Genomic DNA, 21,123 nt, shown 5'->3' with positions numbered 1-21,123 from the left:
CAGGGCATGAGGCTTAACAATTCAAAGTGTTGTCCTGCAGACTTGCTGACTGCAGGGAAAAGTTGATTAGCTGTTGCAAACAGGCTTACATTTATACAAAGAAACAGGGATATCAGAAAGAACATCATGTACTGAGGACAGTATGTATTGTCCATGACCATGAGAGGAAAAGTATCAGTTTTAGGGAACGAAGCAGAGACTTTAGCAACTTACAAACAGAGGAAGTGTAGGATTCCTCCACTAGGGCGCTGTCTCCACACGAAGGGTGAAATCGTGTGCCAAGAGGCTGGGACCAGCCTGTGCACCACCGAAGGGAGAGCTAAGTCTAAACCACAGCTCCTCCCCACCTCTGTAGAAACCTATCAGATAGTTGTACATTCTCATTTAAAACTCTGTATAATGTTAACAATAGCATTCATTTTTAGGATGATGGCTACAGATTAACAGCTTGCTGACTGTGGTTTTCTGAATAGAAAAGATCCTTGTACAAGATGCTTTTGATCTTCCAATGCTTTAATAAATGCCAAATTAAGGAATAGCTTCTCTCCAGACTTTTTTTTTGCAAATAAACAAACGCGCTGACAAATTCATAAAGCTGATGAAATGATTCAAAGGGAAAACAACAAATCCCTTTATCTATGAGGCTGGAACCATGAAGCATCTTACATGAGAAAAAGATTATTGATCATTTAAGTCAATCAATCAACTCCTTGTTTGCCTGTGAACTAGCAAATAATGTGCATTGATTTATGACTCTATAAAAAAAAATTGTTAATTGAGGAGTATAATGTAAGACTTATGCTAAGCTAATTGTAATAGTAAATTGAAATCTGTCTGAGTCACGCACAAACTTACTGCTGCCTGTTCTCCTTTTCCCAGGGTGTTCGGGCAAAATAATTGCCTGGGGGCTCACACACACCGACTTCAGGGAGGATAACAACAGAGCAGGAAGTAGAGGGGAGTTAAAATATAAACCTAATAAATATCAGTAAGTATCATATATAATAAATAAATACATTCATATATACAGTACAACCGAACTCCCCACTGCCACTATTATAAAGGCTATGTCCGATATAATATGGCATTAAATTTGTCTAAACAGCCTGTGGTGTCTAATTAAGCTATAGGCTCATGATGACAGCATTAAATGTGGTGTCAAATATAGCATAATTTGGTAGTGAGGGTAGAATAGCGTCTAACTGTTGCATATTTTGAATCTGACATGGTATTGTATTTGATTTAATTAGACTATGAGCTTGTAAAATGGTGTCAAATTCTGATCTCTTATCTGGTTTCTAATTAGAGTATAATTTGTTATAATAGTGTCTAAGTTTAGTCTATTTTGGGTCTAATACGGCATTATATGCGGTTTCTAATTACAGTATAATTTAGGTGTATGGTGTCGAATTAGGGTATAACTGTGTTCGTTTACTGTCTAATAAAGAACATATTATTTCTAGTTTTGGTCTAATTTGATACAAAGTACGGCTTATTACATCTTATTAATGTACCGTAAAATTAAGTGCGTGTAAAGTCATATCCAAAAAATACTGTTATTGTACACAGAGGCTGGACCAAAAAGCACGACTAGCATAGAGGGAGTTGAAGTAGTTAGTTTCGGTTTATTTGTAAAACACAAGGAGTAACCAGGTGTGTGGAAGTAATCGCTGTGAGCCGGTGGACTGGGCGAAGACAGCGGGCTGAGCTGGAGCAGCGGAGGATCCGTGGTGAGATCTTTCTGGAAAGCCGCATAACTTACTCTGTAAAAATGTATTTTAATTTTACATAAAAATGTTATAGATTTTACAAATGTAAATCGTTTCACCACAACAAATACATGTACATACATTTGTGGATCCATATTTACACACAAAATGGGTTTTGCACATTTGTGGATTTTTGTCCAATCTGTAGAAAAAGATCCACAAAGGTGTACCATAATACACAAATAGCTCATTATCCACAAACATGTATTTTTTAAATTTGTGTTGTGTAAAGTCATAGCCACAAAAATACAGAGATATTTGGGTCATTATACGAAAACGTGCCATTTCCCACTTTTAATGTTTGATTTTCAAAGTACTGTTTTGAAAATCTTTAAGCCCCTTTTTGGATGAAGTAGATCCTTACCTCTCTGGGAAATGTGCCGTGCCATCTCAGGCTATCTTATTTTTTATAATTTTTTTCATATAACCAACATAAATGTGTGTGTTTGGTCAACCCTGTTACCGACATATTAATTACTTTTTAAAAAGGTTTTAAATACATATATAGAACAAATCTGATATACTGTGAAAGACAACCCCCCCCCCCCCCCCCATTGTTACATTAAGAGTGTTTGTGAATTGAGAATATTGAAAGTTTTATTTTTTTTTAGTGGATGAATATGTTCATTTCCAAATGACACTCTCCCAGCATCTTCTGTTTTAAAATGTAAATTTTTTTTACAGAGTAAGCAAGGCATATTTGCAAATTTGCAAATATGCATAGCTTACTCTGTAAAAAAATTTACATTTTACGTTTACAAATGTAAATAGTTTCACCACATAAATACATGTATTGTGATAATTAAGCATTTCTGGAGCCATTTTTACATGTAAAATGGGTTTTGCACATTTGTAGATTGCTTCCTGTCAGCTTGTGGGCCACATGACATTTGTGACTTCCCTCCTATTTATTTGTGGAATTTTGTCCAATTCATAGCGCAGCAGATTTGTAAAAAAAAAAAAAAAAAAAAGTGTAAAAAATTATTTTTTTAATTAATTTATTTTATTTAATTTTTTACAGAATCTGTAAATTGAGGTGCAGTTATTAGCTACACCAGCAGGTGATGAGATTCCCTTGCATGACCTGACAGTACTACAGTGTGTAAGCTACTGGAAGAAGGCTAAACAAGAGACATTGTACAACAGGAACAAACATGCTGGCTTCTACCAGGAGGTGAAAGACAGGGTGGAGCATATTTATTTAACCCAAAGGCATGTGATTCAGGATCGGGTTCATCAATGTCATCTCCAGGTGAGTGTGCTGCGCTTGCTTACTTACTGGCGTTACCTACAGTTTGCTAATATTAGTGTTAGCTATCTGTGGCAGTGGTGTACAAGCTAGCTCATGTTAGATCATTTAGATGGGGCCTTGTTTCAAAAAGCAGGTTTTGTGAAAACTCTGAGGGAAACTCTGGATCTGTGAATCTAGCCTGCTTGCTGGCAGGTTTTCTTCAACAAACCCTGAGCTTCTCTCCTCCCTCTTACAGAGCCAGACATGCACAAACCTCCAATGTTGTGGCTCTCCGGCGTCCCGGAGTTTTCATACAGGGAAAATAGGTGTCCAGACTGGAAATTTTGCACATGGAATAACTCCTGCTTTCAAACGAGAATCAAACACTAGTGTAATACCTTCAAAAGCTTCCTTCTTCAAAGGCTATTGGTTCTGACACGGCCTGAATGAGGATTTGGGTGTGATTACTACAGGCTCAGCATCTTTGATTAATCCTCCATCATACTTGTGTTGTGCCCACAAGCAGGATGGTACCTGATTTAACTCAGGAATTTCTGAGACGTCTTTCACAAAAATGTTTTTGTCATGACTTATTTCATCATCTGATGTTATCAAACTGGCCATCAAAAACTCTGAATCTGGAATGAGCTCAATGCTTCTTACCCCTGTTGCTATAGCTGAAAATCTTTTCCAGAATACCTGCAGTCGGTTGTGAAAATCCATACCTGAGTCTGATGTCTTGCCCAACCAGCAGCTTCCTCACAACGTCTGGTCCAAGGGCCCAAGCATTTAGATGTATTCTGCTTTGCTTTGACCAGGGGGACATGAGGATATGTGTTAGGGACTTGAAACAAAGCTTTACAAAGTGGATCAATGAAAGCTACTGAGACTGTGCATCTTTTATCATTCCAGTACAACCAGGTAAGATTTAATATATTTTTCTCTTTGTCTTGCCTGAATCATGTGTCCTCGAAATTTTTATCAACCCCAAGATCTACATGTGATGTGCAGTGTAACTCTTGTGGTGACTTGATGTCTATTCGTGTATAGTTGTCTGGAAAGAGAGCTTTGACCTCAGTGATCAGAGTGTTATTTACAGAGCCAGCAGCTGTGTGAGGTAGCTTCCATTGATAAGAGTACATTAGCTCCCTGCTACTGTGTTTCACAAACTGTGATGCAGTGTCAGAAATTCTGGCTACAACGATGCCTTCGGGAGTGGAAATCAGGATAATTCCTAATCTTATCATCATATTTCTTCCGATAATATTGATCAAGCATCGTTTAGATAACAAAAATCAATGTTTAAAGTGTTTCTCAATTTCTTCACTGCATGGCAATGGCGTGGTGTACCTTTCCACCAGGGCCTGTTCTACTGTCCTCACAAATCTGCCGCTTACTTTTGGAAGGACTGCAAACTCTGACTCTCTGATGACAGAATCAGTCGCACCAGAAACCACAAGAAAAACAATATCTTTTCCAGCAACATTGATTGTGTGTTCAGGTGTGTTTGTATGCATCATGTGTCTATTCGGTGTATATCTCTGCTGGGGCTTTGTCATCAGTGGCTTGTGTGTGCTCAAGGTGAGAGATAGCCTCACTTATCAATGTCTGTGTGTGTGTGTGTGTGTGTGGCTGTGTCTCACATGCTTGTGCAGGAGTGTGTATATCCGTGTGTGTCTCATGCAAGCTGTCTGTGTGTCGTGTGTTCACATGCTCTTTCGTGTCAGTGTGGGTGCTCTTACGTAGCTGATGTAAAGAATACTCTGTCTTCAGTTCAGTGTTCAAGCCGGCCCCTTCCCAACCTGGCATCGACACCCCGTCTAGTCAGTCAGCCTGACCATGATTCTCAGGGCAATCTTTTGCCCAATGTACCATTTTGCCACATTTGAAACAAGCATCACTCTTTCCTCGTCTTCTCCCCCTTCCTCCATGTCCTCGTCGGCCTTGGCCTCAACCTCTGTTCTGATCCTCGTACGCCATCAGCTGTGCCATGTGTAATCTGTCTGCCAGCTGCGTACATTTCCTCTTTTGCTCATCTTTGAGGAATTTTTCTGCATGGATAGTGTCTCTCTATGGTCTCCAGGTTACCATACTCCCAGATCACACAATGTCCGCGATCTCAGGGTAGATGCCATTGATGAAACGGTCACGTAGATGTACTTCCCAGGAGGTGATTGTATTATTACCCCCCATAGCTTCAGGCTTTTTCAGTCCACTGTGTGTATTATGGATCTCTGTGAGCCTGGCCAAATACTCTACTACAGTCTCAACATCTTTTTGTTTGCAGGCTGTTATCTTTCCCAAATCAAGAGGTCAGTGATGGCCTGCTTATACGGTGTGTTATCACCATGGTCCCACTCTGTCTGTTTCAGCCTTATATCCGCTGTAGGAAAACTCCCCGCCACGCTCAGCCAGGTTTTTGCCCATCTGAGTTCCTAACAGTCTCTGTAGCTCGATGGTTGTGGGTCTGAACTTCTGACAGAAGGCCAGTAACTGTGTGGCGAATGCCTCCCCCCCATCCCGAACAGAGGGGAGAAATTGTGCAGCTTCTTTCAGGTCAGCATGTCCATGGTCTGAAAATCAGTTGTGAGGTCCCATCTCCTGCTGCCATCTCCATCATCAGTGCAATCACTTTCAAGGAGGTGCAGGAGTTTGATCTGGGCTGGAATTCTTTGTTGCTTTGAGTGCGATGAGGGCTGGACAGACGATCGTGGGTGATTGGGCCACCCCAATGTAATTTGTAGGCCTTTTTGTGTGTTGGAAATGCAGGAATGAATGATCCTCCCCTTGCCTCATCCGGGTTTGAGGCCACACTTTTTGGCTGAGGCTGTGCCTCTGCTGGTGCTGCTGCTGTAGCTGCTTCTGCTCGTTGTTGAGGCTGACTTCCTTTGACGGGGGCAGTCCAGGTCCAGATCCAGCTTGGCACACTGTGGGACATACTGAGACACAGAGGTGTTTGGTGGATCTGTCCCTGCCTTATTTTTTTTTTTTATCCCTGATATGTGCTTCTTGTTGCCAACAAGCATAAGCCTTCCAGTCTGCTTTAAATTGCTTATTTCTTTTCTTTTGAGTGCCTTGTTCTTTCTCTTCTAATTTGTCTCTTAATATTTCTATCTGTCTGAAAGAAAAGCTGCCGGTTGATGGAAACCCAAATTCTCTTACCAAGATGTCCAGCAGTGATAGCAGATTTGATTTTTCATTCTCAGAAGTTTTGCTATTGTTAGAACCCATATCCTGTACAATATCCACACTGACCCCCTGGATGGAAACCGGGGTCACTGGTGCCTTGGCCCTTTGTAGATCTACCACCAGCTCCTTAGACTTTGTCGCATTGAGCTGCAGATGGTTCCGCTCACACCATGAGACAAAGTTACCCACCACAGCCTTGTACTCAGTCTCATCACCACCGCTGATACATCCCACCACAGCAGTCATCAGAAAACTTCTGAAGGTGGCAGGACTCTGTGTGGTAGCTGAAGTCTGTGGTGTAGATGGTGAAGAGGAAGGGAGAGAGGACAGTCCCCTGAGGGGCCCCAGCGTTGCTGACCACGCTGTCCGACACACAGTGCTGCAGACGCACATGCTGTGGTCTGCCAGTCAGGTAGTCAACAATCCAGAACACAAGGGGGGCATCCACCTGCATCACTGCCAGCTTCTCACCCAGCAGTGCTGGCCGGATGGTGTTGAAAGCACTGGAGATGTCAAAAAACATGATCCTTACCATGCTTGCCGGCTTGTCCAGGTGGGTGTAGATGCAGTTCAGCAGGAAGATGATGGCGTCCTCAACTCCCAGCCGGGGCTAGTAGGCGAACTGGAGGGGGTCCAGGAGGGGTCTGACCATGGGCCGCAGCTGTTCCAGCACCAGTCTCTCCAGGGTCTTCGTTATGTGGGAGGTCAGTGCCACCGGTCTGTAGTCCTTGGAGCCACTGGGACGGTAAATAATGTGGCCAGAGTCCCACAGCTAACAGTTCAATGTCCGGGCTACAGATACTCTGCTTGATAGTAACGTGACCAGGGTTACACCATCTGTTGTTGACCAGAAGACCAAGCCCGCCGCCTTTCCGCTTACCGCTCCTGGTGTGATCCCTGTTGGCCTGAACAGTGTGAAAGCCGTCGATGGAAACGTTATGGTCCGGGATATCCTGGTGTAGCCATGTCTCTGAGAAGCACATCAAACTACACTCACAGAACTCCGTCTGACTCCAGGCTAACACTGTTACCTCATCCATTTTATTCACCAGTGATCTCACGTTGCCCATGACGAGAGAAGGCAGACACGGCTTAAATCTCCTGTTCTTAAGTCTCTTTTGTCTGGACCCCTCTCTCTTCCCTCGCCGCTTTGTTCCACCTCTGCATCCTCGGTGTGTCCTCCTCCAGATCTCAGTGGGGACATTGGTTGTCCTGGGCGTCATGCCGCTCGGCATCAGCCTGTAGTTATTGGGTGTACATGTTGTGATAATACCCCTTTTAATGTAAGATAGTGCCTTAAATATCAACATTTTCAGGTGGACAGCCACCCTTGAAACAGTTTTTCACATTTGGTTATTGGTCCCTGATCCCAGGGTGGTGCCCTGTAAATATTATTATTATTAATATTAATAATTGTATTAATACTCATAAATATCTTTGATATTTCTGCTAATAACCAAACCTGCCTATAGTGCTAAGGGTGTCTGAATCATTCTGCGTACACACTCGATATGTGACAAACTGTTTAGTTTGTTGATTTCAATCCCAATAAAAAAAAATCCCATAAAAACTCAAGTCAAAAAGACAACTTAAATAGCATCTTCTATCTCAAATGTTAAAAAAAAATCACAATCATCTGAATGATTCACCCATACAATCAATGACGTACAAATATCTCTCCACTTGCATAAAAACCATATGAATAGAAAATCTACTGCCTGAATGAGTGTAAACACAAGTTTTTACTTAAAGAGTTCTTTTTTTAAAAAGAGTGTGTATTGAACAACGGGTAAAAAAACAAGTGTTGATGCACTATTTTTGCTCTTCTTAGTGCATGGCTGGGTTAAACATTTTTAAAGACTGCATGTAGCTGAAGTATGGCGCAGGTGTGAACTCTCTGAAGAAGACTCTGAACTGCTGCTGCTGCTGGACGGTCTCTGTCACAACTGGGGTTCACCTTGACTTCTCCGGAGTCGTTTTTGTCCTGCAACCTGGGGGATTTCTTAAAACCGGTCCTCTCTAAGTTAAGGGAATTCCCGTCTGAGGTCCGTCAGTTTCCTGGAGTTTCCTGGAGCCAGTGGTACTGGAGCTCTTTGATTCTGAAGTGTTCTTTCAGACTGGATGTACTGTTCCAAAGCTTTAAAAAATTCTGTAAAATCATGGAGAAAAGATTTGATGGGGTTTACAACCTGAATACAAACTGATTAAAAAATGTACTCACCGCTCTCAGACTCGGGTTATTCAGTCATTGTGGAACTTTGTCGGTGCGATGAATCTGCCTCATTGTGTCCATGACGTCACCCATAGGTTTCTGAAGAGCCGTTTTGAAGCTCAAAGTGGGCGGCGCCAGCCGTTTTCATCTTGGCAGCGCGTCACTCGGCCCAACTCCCAGATAACCAAAAATGGGCAAAGAGGTGGCGCATGAGTGGAGTTGAGGTGCCTGGTTGCTGAAACACGCCCACCTAGCTCAAAGTTCACAAGCTAGCTAAGGCTAAGAAGCTAGGCTATATCTCAATATAGCTCTGCATCGCTAGCTGGCTAAAACACTGTGGTATGTGGCTGGCGGCCTATGGATGATACCTACTCGACGTCCCAGCTTAGTCTTGAAGTAAATTAACACTATACAACAATACTTGAAATAATGATTTATCTGTTATTGAGATTATACGATTTTTTAGTACTTAAATATATAATTATGGTAATTTTATAACACAAGATTTGTCGAAACTTGCAGAAATTTGGCCAGTATTACTGTGAATTACATGTGTAACATGTCTAACAATTTGAAGCAAATAAATTAACCTGAATTTAGATTTTCAAATAACTTTAGTTGCAAGTCATTTATTTGGATGTCACTTGATTGTTACTTTTAACAAGTTAACGTTAATAAGCTACATGTGATTGCATAGTCATAATTATTATCGCTGCTGTTTTTTTAGCCTATTAAGGAATTATACCAAACAAGAAATGTGAAAATCTGCAGTTCAATCCTCAGTGCGGAAGCGTTGGTGCATAACGGCTTACAGATAGATTGTAATTCCCCACACCGCTATTTTGATTTTGATTTGTGTACTGCTACCAACAGTGCTCTGCGAGACATGACTGTTGAGAAATAAAGGCATTTTTATATTTGTTACAAGATATTTCTTTCTTTCAGTCCTTGTTGATGTCATGGCCACCTGTGATGCCTCCACACCGCCTGCTACACACAGCATAAACACTAAGTACCAGTCTTGGCTACTTGACTTTAGACAGCTGATTTTACATTGTCTGTCTTCAAAGGACGACAACAACAAAAAATGTTAGACTGTATCTATATTTTGAAGTGTTGCTACCTTTTCTCCTACAGATGTGAAGAATTGTGTTGTAAACATGAAAAACTGAGCCACCCTTTATAGTTAACTTTATATTTTTCATTACTTGAAGCATTTATTACACTCATTTATTTTCTTCCCATAATCACAGTGTGGATCATTGGTGAGAGAGCAGCAGAGAGCTTGGGATGCAACCTCAGCATGCTGGACATCCATGTCTGTTGGTTTGGCTGGGGTGGACTGCGGTGGAAAGGCCTTCTCCCCTTCTTTTCCCAGTCTCTGCGAGGAAGAGCAGAATCGGATGTTCTCATCATCCCCTGTGGTGGCAACGACATGGGGGAGGTCAGCAGCATCAAGCTGGTCAACATGATGAAGGAGGACCTGCACCAGCTTCAACTCCAGCACCCTGGCATGAACATCATGTTTTTGTCTGTGACCCAAAAGGTGCCGGTGGAAGGCTTGTGCCAATCTGGTGAAGCTCGACAAGGCCAGGAAATTTGTCAACAGTGTTATAGCTACATTTGTTCATAGCTGAAATGGTGTTATGATTGAGCACCCTCATATTAGACATGACAGTCCTGGGCTATTTTTGAAAGATGGAAATGATATGTTTTGAAGTACAATAGACCACCTCCAAATGCAGTGAATTGCTTACGTACAATTGGCAGTGTCACTGCTTTTGAATTTGACCTTTAGGACCTGTTTTCTTACACCTATACATAGCCCTGACCGTCATTGCTAATGTTGAGTTTATTTTTTATATTCATTATGGTTGTTTACAACATCTGTAGCCATAACACTGTTACCACCTCTGCTCTTCCTCATCCCTACTATCCCACACTTTATCCCCTTTTCCCCCTACCACCCCATGGACTCTGCAGCTCTTTGGGCATAGCTGTTACCTCTTGCACAGGCCCAGTCTGTTGATTTTATTTTAATAAATGTCTTTACTTTTACATTTATAGTTTTAAATATTTTTCACCTTTTTGTGTTTTGTCCTTTTATATAAAAAAATGGTTCACATTTGAATAAATTCTATTTATATTCCTTTTGTCTTTATTACTGACTGAAAGTTAGATTTCACATTTTAATCTGACTTACCTGCACACTGAGAAGTTATGAATCCCCCTAGGAGGTATCATTTATTTGTGACACTTGCCTGACTCAGGCAAGTGAGGCAAAAAGAAACATAATCAGCTGATCTGTGGCAAATAGGTGCATTTGATCAGCCATGTTTTTTTTTCTTTTACCTCACTATACAGTATTGGTCTCACAATACCTGTGCAATACCCACTAGACCTAGAGATCGCAAATGAATGACATATCCTAGGGGGCCTTTAAAACTATTCAGTGTGCAGATAATTGTTTTCACAAGAGTATAGTTTCTCAGTGTTCCACATTTGTCTTAAAGAAATGTCCAAACAAAACCAGCACGACATTATCTTTTGATTTTTTAACTTTCTTCTAATATCTATGCAAAATGTTATTTGTTATACTATTAACTATTATTTTTTTAAGTTTAGATCACCACTATATTTCTAACCTTCCAACCTGTAAATCCACTTTTGTACTTTACACTTATTTTAGCTTTTATACTTTATATCACTTTTGTACTTAATTTATCTTAGCTGTATTATAGTGTATTATATTTTGATTTGCACATCTCTTATTTCTTACTAGAATAATTGTCTCATTGTGGACTTATTTTATTATTATTTCTATTCTATTAGTACTTCTATTCCTGTGTTCATTAATGTGATAGTGAGCAGCTGTAACGAAAGGGACAGGAAAAGGAACTGTACCAGGCTGGTTTAAATCCTATCTATCACATAGATCTCAGTTTGTACATGTTAACAGTGAGTCCTCCGTGCACGCCAAAGTTAGTCATGGAGTTCCACAAAGTTCTGTGCTTGGACCGATTCTATTCACCTTATATTGTCACAGCCTGTCATGTCCTCACCAACCTGTAATCACTCACACCTGCTCCAAATTACACTCCTGCCCTCAATCAGCCCCAATCACACTCAGTATAAAGCCACATCCAACACCTTAGTCAGGGTACGGTCTCGTTTGCGATAGGACAGATCTCAGTATCCAGCCAAAGCAACGTTACGGACTCCTACCTCGCTTCATCAAACGTCTTCTCAGTTCCCGAGCTCCCAATCCCGGTTCCGTGGATCTCCAGTCTCCCGTGTGTCTCCACTGCCTCAGATCTCCAGTCTCCCGTGTGTGTCTCCACTGTCCCAGATCTACAGTCTCCCATGTGTGTCTCCGCAGCCCCAGATCGCCAGTTCGGCTAGCTAAAGGACGGTATCAGTAACATTCCCACTTTGCCTGTAATATCGTGTACAATAAATACCTCTTGTCTCATCTTGGTGTCTCCGGCCTGCTCTGTCCGTAACATATATATGCTTCCTTTAGGCAATATTATTAGGAAACACCTCCCGCAGCACCGTAAGGAACCTCTGAGTTAAATTTGAGGATTTATCCTTTAACTCCCACATGAAACAAACTTCAAGGACTGCCTTCTTTCACCTACATAACATTGCAAAAATCAGGCACATCCTGTCTAAAATTATGCCGAAAAACTAGCCCATGCATTTGTTACTTCTAGGCTGGACTATTGCAATTCCTTATTATCAGGCTGTCCAAATGAATCCCTTAAGACTCTCCAGTTGATCCAGAATGCTGCGGCATGTGTACTGACAAGAACTAGGAAAAGAGATCACATTTCTCCAATATCAGCTTCTCTCCACTGGTTCCCTGCCAAATCCAGAATAGAATTTAAAATCCTTCTTCTCACCTACAAAGCTCTTAATGGTCAGGCACCATCATATCTTAAAGAGCTACCTTATTAGCTCATTATAATACTGCACTCCCAGAATGCAGGGTTACTACAATCTGTGATTGTGAGCCACCTGCTGCCCCGGTGTTCCATCGACAACTGCTACTACAGTTGTTGTTATTGGCCTTGTTACTATTATTGTAATTATTATTCCTTTGACTATCATTCCTATTATTATTATTATTATTATTACTTTATTAATATTACCCCTACCATTACGTTATTATATTTTTATTATTCCAGGTGGACTTTGCATTGTGCTTTCTTCTCCCCGACCCCCTCACCCCCTTCTACCAAGTCTACCATTAACATTACATTAACATTACATTGCAGTGCTGGATTCATTAACAAGACCAGACCCTGAACAACTGTGACACAGGGATTCATCGAATCCATTCATCAAATCATGATGATGATCATGATCATCATCAAAATTTATTGGCTCATGCTAACTCCACCTTCTCTTCTCTCATTGGCTCATGCTAACTCCACCTTCTATTCTCTCATTGGCCAGGACTAACTCTACCCCCTATTCTCTCATTGGCTGGGACTTGGAGGGGCAGGAAGTGGGGGGGTCAATGGTCCCCAAAGGTCACCATCCATCATTTTTTGTTAGTGTTGCATATAATCTCTCTCACGACTTTCCACTCAGGTTGACTCCTCTTTCAAGCCATGCCCGAGGAAGACCCAGTGTGTGTCGAAACCGGTGGGCATTCTACTTTTTGTGATTTTTACTTTGATATACCCTAAACTAATTAAAGGCATTTTAATTACATCCTTGGCTCAGTGCGAGTGTGCCTGAAGTAAGCCCAGGCTTACCTTTTTCTAACTTGTGGGGTTAATCGAGGATTGATTTTAGAGCAACTACTTTTTAATCTATATATGTTACCCCTTGGAGGTGTCATCAGGAGACACGGTATCTCTTTCCATAGCTATGCTGCTGACACACAACTTCATGTGGCTGTGTTTCCTGACGATATAGGACCAATTGATGACCTTTTTAAATGTATTTTAGATATCAGTGCCTGGATGTCACAAAACATTTTACAGCTAAATCAGGATAAAACTTAAATATTAGTTATAGGTTGTAAGGTTCAGAGAAAGAAACTGGCCACAAAAATAAATTCTCAGCCAGTAGGCAAGAAATCTTGGTGTCGACTTTGACTAAACTTAGAACTAAACTTTAAGACTCATGTGGGATAATGTCACCAAATTTGCTTTGTATCATCTCAAAAATAAAGCTAGAGTGTGGCCATTTCTGTCTCTGAGCAACACAGAGAGACTAATATGCTCTTTTATATCCAGCAGGCTAGACTATTGTAATGCTCTCCTATCTGGTCTACCCAAAAAAGTATAAATCAGTTACAACTGATTCAGAACTCTGCAGTGCTGACTAGGACCAGAAGGAGAGAACATGTATTTTATAGTCCTTACATTGGTTGCCTGTCAGTTTCCGTAATCACAAACCATGATTTCAAAATTATTTGACTTATTTCTAAAGCACTTCATGGTCTTGCACCAGCCTACTTGCCTGACATGCTTCCAATCTCTCAGCCAGGATGGCCCCTCAGGTCCTGTGGCACTAGTATTTTGGTTGTTCCAAAGTGCAGGCTAAAACCTTTGGTGAGGCAGCTTTTAGTTTTTATGCTCGGAGCCATTGGAACAGTCTGCCTGAGGATCTGCAGCTGAAAGTGTTAAAATAAAAACAATGACTACAGGAGCTTATAAAAGTAAAGCAAAGCTGAATGGGGATTGACAGTTACACTCTGGCTCATGATTATAACTCTTTTTTGCCAGATTTGAAACTGACAACATCACAGCTTCCCCAGTACAAGTATGCAAAGATGAATTAAAACGTGATAAAGTCTGTATCCTACAACAGGATGTACAAAGAGCATTTAAATGCTGTAAAGCCCATGAAAGTCCTGGGGTCATTTTCACAAAGGATCTTATCTTACTACTAGGAGTCCACTAAAAGTTCCTAGGTAAGGTAAGAGTTTCCTCTTAACAGATTTTCACAAAGCTGCTGAGTGCAACTTTTAGTAACGAACAAATCATAATCATAACAAATAATACTTTGATGTGGTAATTCTACTTATAGCACATATTTTACTGGATAATCCTGCTATGGCCATGAAATCACCTATGTTTATGCATTTATTGCATTAGATGATTATTTAATGTGCACTTAATGAACTATCAAACAAATTGGGGTCTGAAGAGCATTTTTGGTTTGATGAATAATTTTGTCACAGCTGAGGCTGAGATCATCAGTGCTGCAAACTGCATTTTACCAGTGTCCAACAAGTAGCTTTGCATAGAGTAGAGGGCAAACTGTCATCTGCAGTGTTATTGGATCGTTTTGATTTGTTGGTGAGCAGATTGAATACTTATTAAATGGCAGCCATCAAAATATTGATTAAATGTTCATTATCATTCTATTTTAACACTGACGCAATGAGACGCATTACCTGCAGCACATTACTGACTATGTCTTAGGTCTCAGTGACTCAGGAGTCCTTTGGACTGCCTCTAACTTCTAACCTCTCAGACTTAGGAGCTACTTTTAGCACTAAAATTTTTGTGAATTACTCTTAGACGAAAAACTTACAGGAGTCCTAACAAACCCCTTTAGTTTCTCTTAACAGAGCCAGTTAGGAGCTACTTTTAGCCTTAGGATGTTTTGTGAACACGGCCCTTGGACCAGCAAATTCAGGTTGTGTCATAGCTAGCCTCTATGCCCCTCTGATCCTCATGTTACCCTGTGTTTCCACCCTCCCTTATGTCTTCTGGCTGTCCTCTGTCTGTCTTTGTGTTGTTTGTCTGGCTTCCTAGGCACCTGCTTGCGGCTGATCACCGGCACACCTGCATTCCATTATTCATCAGTCTCCACCGTTCTTATACCAGGCACCTCCACACCACCGACGCCAGATCGTCCCCGTACTTGAGTACGCCACGTGCAACGGCTAACTGTAAGTTACGATTAAATGAGTATTATCTTGCATATCGGTGATTTGGATCTCTCTCTGCCTCAGACACGTCCGCTGCCGGTGATCACCGCTCCAGACCACTCTACACCTCGCTTCACCAGTCCACCGCCTGGTTGTTCTGCTACCATATCTACACTCATCAGTCCTGTGCCGTCAGCCCCGTCTCCATTCAGAGTGCCGCCAGTTTTCGCCCCGACCCGGTCCGGTAGAGTTTCCCGAAGCGGCAGACAACTACGCCGAACTTCTCACAACCCACCAACTTTCTGTTCAATAAAGACTGCGGTCTATTTACCGAGCTCTGTCCCGCGTGTTCTGCGTTTGGGTCCTAAAACCTGAGTCTACGACAGGTTGTTGAGGAATACAAATACCTTGGAATTTACATTGACCGCAAATTGAATTGGAACTGTCACACTAACTTTATTTTTAAGAAAAGTCAACAATGGCTGCATTTTTTGTGAAAGCTAGCCTCCTTTAACTCTCAAGTCTTTTATTGAGAGTGTCATGACATTCTGCATCCTCTGTTGGCATGGTAATACCAATGTTTCCCAGAAGAACTTACTCAGCAAAATTGGGGATATTGGCAGCAAAATAATAGGTACTAAGCAAGACAGTCTTAGTAAAATCTGCAAAACCCGTGTTAGCACAAATTGAAAATGTTACCTCACCCACAACAGCCCTTGTTCAGTGAGCTTCAGACTTCCATCAGGGGAAGTCTTCCGGCTCCCAGTTGCAAAAGTAACATAAAAAGGAATTCCTTTATTCAATCAGCCATTGCATTATATAACACATGTAACCAGTGTGCAACACTCCCACTGTAGATCTGTCTTGTGTTGTGGTGTGGCAAATGAAGGATCAAGAAACAAGGCTGGGTCTGTGCTCCTTTTACTGGCACTCTAGTTCAGATATTCACAAAGAACAAAAATCGTCAGCTGTGTGTGTGTGTGGCATTAGGCTCGGCTCCCTCCTTTAGAGCCAGAAAAATTACAGGAAATGTACTCTGAAATTATAATCACAAATTGCAGAGTAAATATCACACACTAACACACACACACATTGGGAAGTACACACAGTAGGAGACGTGCTGAAGCACAGGAAATATGAAATATGACAATGATTTGGTGGAATTCTGTCACTGTGGGAGAAATGTATGGGTATGAAGCAAAGACTGTACGAAGGAGTGTTTAAGTTATGCAATGACATGATAAGAGCAACTTGCAGGTTGAATTTTATATTAAATTTATACTTTCCTGAAAATGACCATTTGAAAGGTTAATGCAGAATTTTATGTTTTAAAAGACATAAGGGCAACATTTCAGAGGAAGTAGCTGTTTTGAGCAATGCTCTTACATCACATCATATTACGTAACAAAAGAAGCCACAAGCGACTTCATTTATTTACATTTATGGGAGCTATTTTCCCAACTGCATTGATTGACGCTGTCTGCTCACAGCCTCACTAATAATATCAGTGCTGTAGTGTAATTCGCCCGGCAGGTCACTGCTGCATCTGTAACGAAAAACACAGTTGTGTGCTGCGCTTATTTCAGACAAGAGGATTATATTCCCGGCGATATGACGGAGTTCAGGATGGGATGTCGAAGCCAGGACCCTTTGAGGCCGATAGCTGGTGCGGCTCCTTCAGTAGGCTACACACAGCTACACATCAGGTCCACTGTCAGCAGGAGCTTCTGGTTCTGCTGCAGACAAATGGTCATGGATCCATCTAATATTCAGCTTGACCAAAACATGGACTTCCAAATTAGGGTTAGGTACAGTACCGTAAAACGTCCCAGCAAACATTTCCTCGACCTGCGTCGAGGTGATGTGACTTTATTTTGATCATTTGCCGACATGAAAACAATCTTAGGGGAATGGTGATTTTGAGGAAACCCTATTTTAGAGCGGTGTAACCGAATAAACACTGGTTAAAATAACAATAACTCGACGTCTATTGGACATATTGATATTGACGCTATTTGAGGAACGGTTTGCTGGGATTGAGTAAAGTCTAAGGGTTGCAAATATAAATAACAGATTGAGATATTTACAGCACAAGAGCTGTGCTTGTTATAGGTTTTTTGGGTGTGTCATGTCCAACTTTGTGTAGATGGCAGTGGAAGCTATACTGAAAAATGCAAATTGGAGCAAACTACAAAGTAACCGAAATTTTTCTTAATAATTTCAGAAGTATGTGGGTGTTTAGTTGCTTGGTTTAAAAGTAAATTATAGGTTGAAATAATGTCTATACGAGGTTGAAATGATGTGGGTTGATGTCGTCTATGAGCCGTTGAAACAATGTGGGTCGAAAGACCGACGTCAGAAAAACTTTAATATCAGCCCCTCCACTAGACGTCATATTGACCTCCAGGATCAACGTTGTTTAGACACTGGGGTAGTATGGGATTATATTAGGCAATGCCAGATACACATGAAATTTGTTGTTTTTTTTGATGGAGAAGGAAAAATTTTCCTACACATTGATTCACTGGGTTCTCCAACACTTGCTCTTTAACCTGAGAAGCATCATTCCATTACGACCAGGCCACACAATCTACCTGAGCAGTGTGCCAAGACTTGGCATGCTTTATGGTGGGAGCCTTTGAATGCCCAGATGTAAAAGATAAGGTGAAGACCTTGGAGATACTTCACCTTCATAACAAGCATAAATGAGAACTGGTCTTGGCCAACAGTCACACCTTCCTTATGGTGTGATATCTTCAAGGCTTATGTACCATATAAAGTATGAACAGTTCAAGTTTTTGGTATTGAAAATACATAATGTAGACCTGTACTTACCAGACTCCTCTGCTTGAAGGTTCAGCCCTCCGTTTAGAGTCACTGCAAAGAATGAAAAAAAGTCCCTATGTTTCTGCCTAAAGGTTTAAACGCGTAAAATTTAGCTTTAAAGATATAGGTAATTTACCGGATGCTTGAGCCATTCTCCGTTGTCAGATTCAGAAGTCCTGTTCTTTGTGTCTCCCTTTGTTATCTGTCTACGTCATGTCAAGGTAAGCTAACCTCTAACTCAGGCGAGTTGGTTGATGAGAGAGGATCCACACGAGACCTACAAATGTCTTTAACTAGTATTTATATCCCCACAAATATTACAAACAATACAAACAATCAAACAATACAGATATATTTGGAGACACAGCACAGAGACCTCTCCAGGCGCTGCATTCCATTCTTGGGTGCTATCAGAGCGGCTGGTCAGTGAGGACATGCGAGTCACCCCCATGCAATGATCAAACATCCCATATCAACAGGGTGCCGGCTCTGGCCTGCCAACACATGTATATACATTTCCCCCCACTTTCTCTTGTTTAATCAAAGGTCAAAGGTCACCATCAATCATTTTTCCATTTGTCAATTAAAAAGTGACAGAAGGTATTGTTTATCTCTCTCTGGCCTATGTAAGAAATACATCAAATCAAATTAAAATCTAACGACTTGTCATCTGTAATTTTACATTTGTGGGCGTAACTCTGCCTTGGTCAGTGTGTCTGACTTTAACTTCTGCTTTCATGTGTTGTTTTGTACACCTTTGCTTAATTATTGTGTGTTATTTGGTGTCAGATCAGCGATTCTCAACAACTGGTCTGTGCAGTGTTGGCAACTGGGGCGCCCTAATTCCTTGTAGAGGATGTAGCTGTTTGTCACTGCAATGTCCACAAAGTGATAAAAATGTGTGGTAACATCTTAGGGTCTTGTGACACTGATCAGCTGGTCTGATAAATCCACACCTCCCATGTGTTTGTTGTACTATTTCACAGGTGTGGGGCATGGGACAGCCAAAGTTGACCAGCCAGCTGCGCTCTTCAGCTTTCTTTCGACCGTGCCACCAGTGTGCCACATGCACTGTGGAGCAGGCCGCAACCTCATGTGTATCCGCCCACTTGACAAACAATTGGGCCATCGTGTGTCCACCTAACGGTACCTCTGGGATCTTTTTTTTGTTTTTAGGGCAGTGGATGCTGAGCATGGGCAGCCCTTCCTGTTCTCCTTGTAAATCCCACAAGCCCCAATGTTCATGGTAAACAGGTCGTTGAACAGTCTTGGGCTTGTGTAGAAGTTGTCCACAAATAGATGAGATCCAGTTCCCAGGTATCCAGGCTTCACAAGGCACATTACATAAGTCATAAGCCAGTCCAACTCTTGAAGGAAAAGCCGACTTTCCTGAATAAACATTGAAGTCCACTGTATAACAACTCAACTCGACTCACATCTTCCTCACTCTCCAAACAAGCTTCCAAAGCTTGTTGCAGGGTCAGTTTGCGTGCAGATGCCATTTTCCAATAACAAAAGTTAAGAAACATTTCACAAATAACACACTAACTACTACTTAATTACTCCCCAAAAACTTGACAACTCTCATCAAAAACAAAAGGGCAGAGACCTGCGAAATAATGCCATTCCATACATGGTGCAGACCGCAGCGTCACTTCCACCAAGCTGATTTCTCTGTTTCTCAATTTCTGTTCAGTAATAAAATGTTTGCAAACAAAATAAAACACCAATATTCAAATTATATTCTAATTTTTAATGCTCAAATTTAGCCTATTATTAATATTTACTATGTACCTATACACTGTCTACACAGTCTCATGCATTGCCAATGCCACTATCAGCATGTGGTTGTTATATGTTCTGTCCACTAGAGGGCATTCCAACATTACAATAAACATTTGGAAATACCAACAGGTGATAGCTTTCTTGCTAAGAAATAATTAAGCTTAGGTACAAAATGAATAATGTTAACTTGTCAACTTTAATAAACATTTCAATCTGGAGGGATGCAAAAAGAAAGGTCATTCTTGCCTGCTTTAGCTGTGTTTCCTCAGACTCTAGATCACCTAGCTTACCAAAAATTTAAAAATACACATTCGAATACCTAATTGAATGCTGAAATTACTATTCACTTTTTTTTTACTATTCGATTTATATTCGACTCCTGAAATTCATTCCAGGAGCCCTATTTCAGATAGTTATCTTGTCACATTATTTACTCTCTGAAGGTCGCGTCCGTGTTGCAGTAGATTTCTAAATGCTCAGGACACAGCATAGATCTTAAAATTTTTTGCAATAGTCATTGGTGCAGTGCTTTGTGCACAGTTCACCACATAATAACACAGCTTGTGATTGGAGAGGAGAAAGTCAACATGTCTGCCAACATGCCACATCTCATTCACCAAAACAGTAATAGAGTTGTTTGTATAGTCGCCATTAGATAAATAAGTACATAAATCAAATTATCACTTTTATTTTTCTAAAGTTTCCAAAAATAATAGTGTTTCCTTGATGGATTACCAAGCCCCTGGATGGACAAAGTAATTATTGTAGGTGATTTCAATATTCATGTGGACGTTGAAAATGATAGTCTTAGTACTGCGTTTATCTCATTATTAGATTCGATTGGCTTTTGTCAGAGTGTACATGAAGCCACTCCAAGTTTTAACCACACCCTCGACCTTGTTCTGGTATACAGCATTGAAATTGAACATTTAATAGTCTTTCCACAAAATCCTTCATTATCGGATGATTATTTAAAACTTTTGAACTGCTATTACTGGACTACACGCCATTAGGTAAAAATTCCTACTCTAAATGTCTATCTGATAATGCTGTGGCTAAATTCAAGGAAGCGATCCCATTTGCATTTAATTCAATGTTATGTCTCAATATAACAGACGTCTCCTATGCAAATCGCAGCCCCTCCCAAACTAACCATCTTGTTAGTGCTGCAGGCTAATTGCGAACGACACTCGATTCTATCGCCCCTCTAAAA

General features: G+C 41.0%; 3 long non-coding RNA genes across 3 annotated transcripts in view; 2 read left to right on the top strand and 1 right to left on the bottom strand.

Moving 5' to 3' along the window:
- Window positions 1–1,595: 1,595 nt before the first annotated feature.
- On the top strand, window positions 1,596–10,459 carry LOC122865707. The gene is made up of 3 exons (XR_006375529.1): window positions 1,596–1,730; window positions 2,791–3,921; window positions 9,347–10,459. It is a non-coding gene; the product is annotated as an uncharacterized LOC122865707 (long non-coding RNA).
- Window positions 10,460–13,884: 3,425 nt separating this feature from the next.
- LOC122865709 overlaps window positions 13,885–21,123 on the bottom strand; it is an 8,590-nt gene continuing 1,351 nt past the window's right edge. The window contains exons 1-3 of the long non-coding RNA XR_006375531.1: window positions 18,135–21,123; window positions 16,004–17,035; window positions 13,885–14,033 (exon numbers count right to left, since the gene is read on the bottom strand). The exon at window positions 18,135–21,123 is cut by the window's right edge and continues 1,351 nt beyond it. This is a non-coding gene — a long non-coding RNA (uncharacterized LOC122865709). The remainder of the gene's footprint in view (window positions 14,034–16,003; window positions 17,036–18,134) is intronic.
- Window positions 14,040–15,633, top strand: LOC122865708. Its single transcript, XR_006375530.1, has 2 exons — window positions 14,040–15,296; window positions 15,384–15,633. It is a non-coding gene; the product is annotated as an uncharacterized LOC122865708 (long non-coding RNA).

Source organism: Siniperca chuatsi, linkage group LG18 (assembly GCF_020085105.1).
Source record: "Siniperca chuatsi isolate FFG_IHB_CAS linkage group LG18, ASM2008510v1, whole genome shotgun sequence".
NCBI classification, from domain to species: Eukaryota; Metazoa; Chordata; class Actinopteri; order Centrarchiformes; family Sinipercidae; genus Siniperca; species Siniperca chuatsi.
The sequence above is the reverse complement of the archived record's forward strand: the minus strand, read 5'-3'. Positions and strand labels throughout refer to the sequence as shown.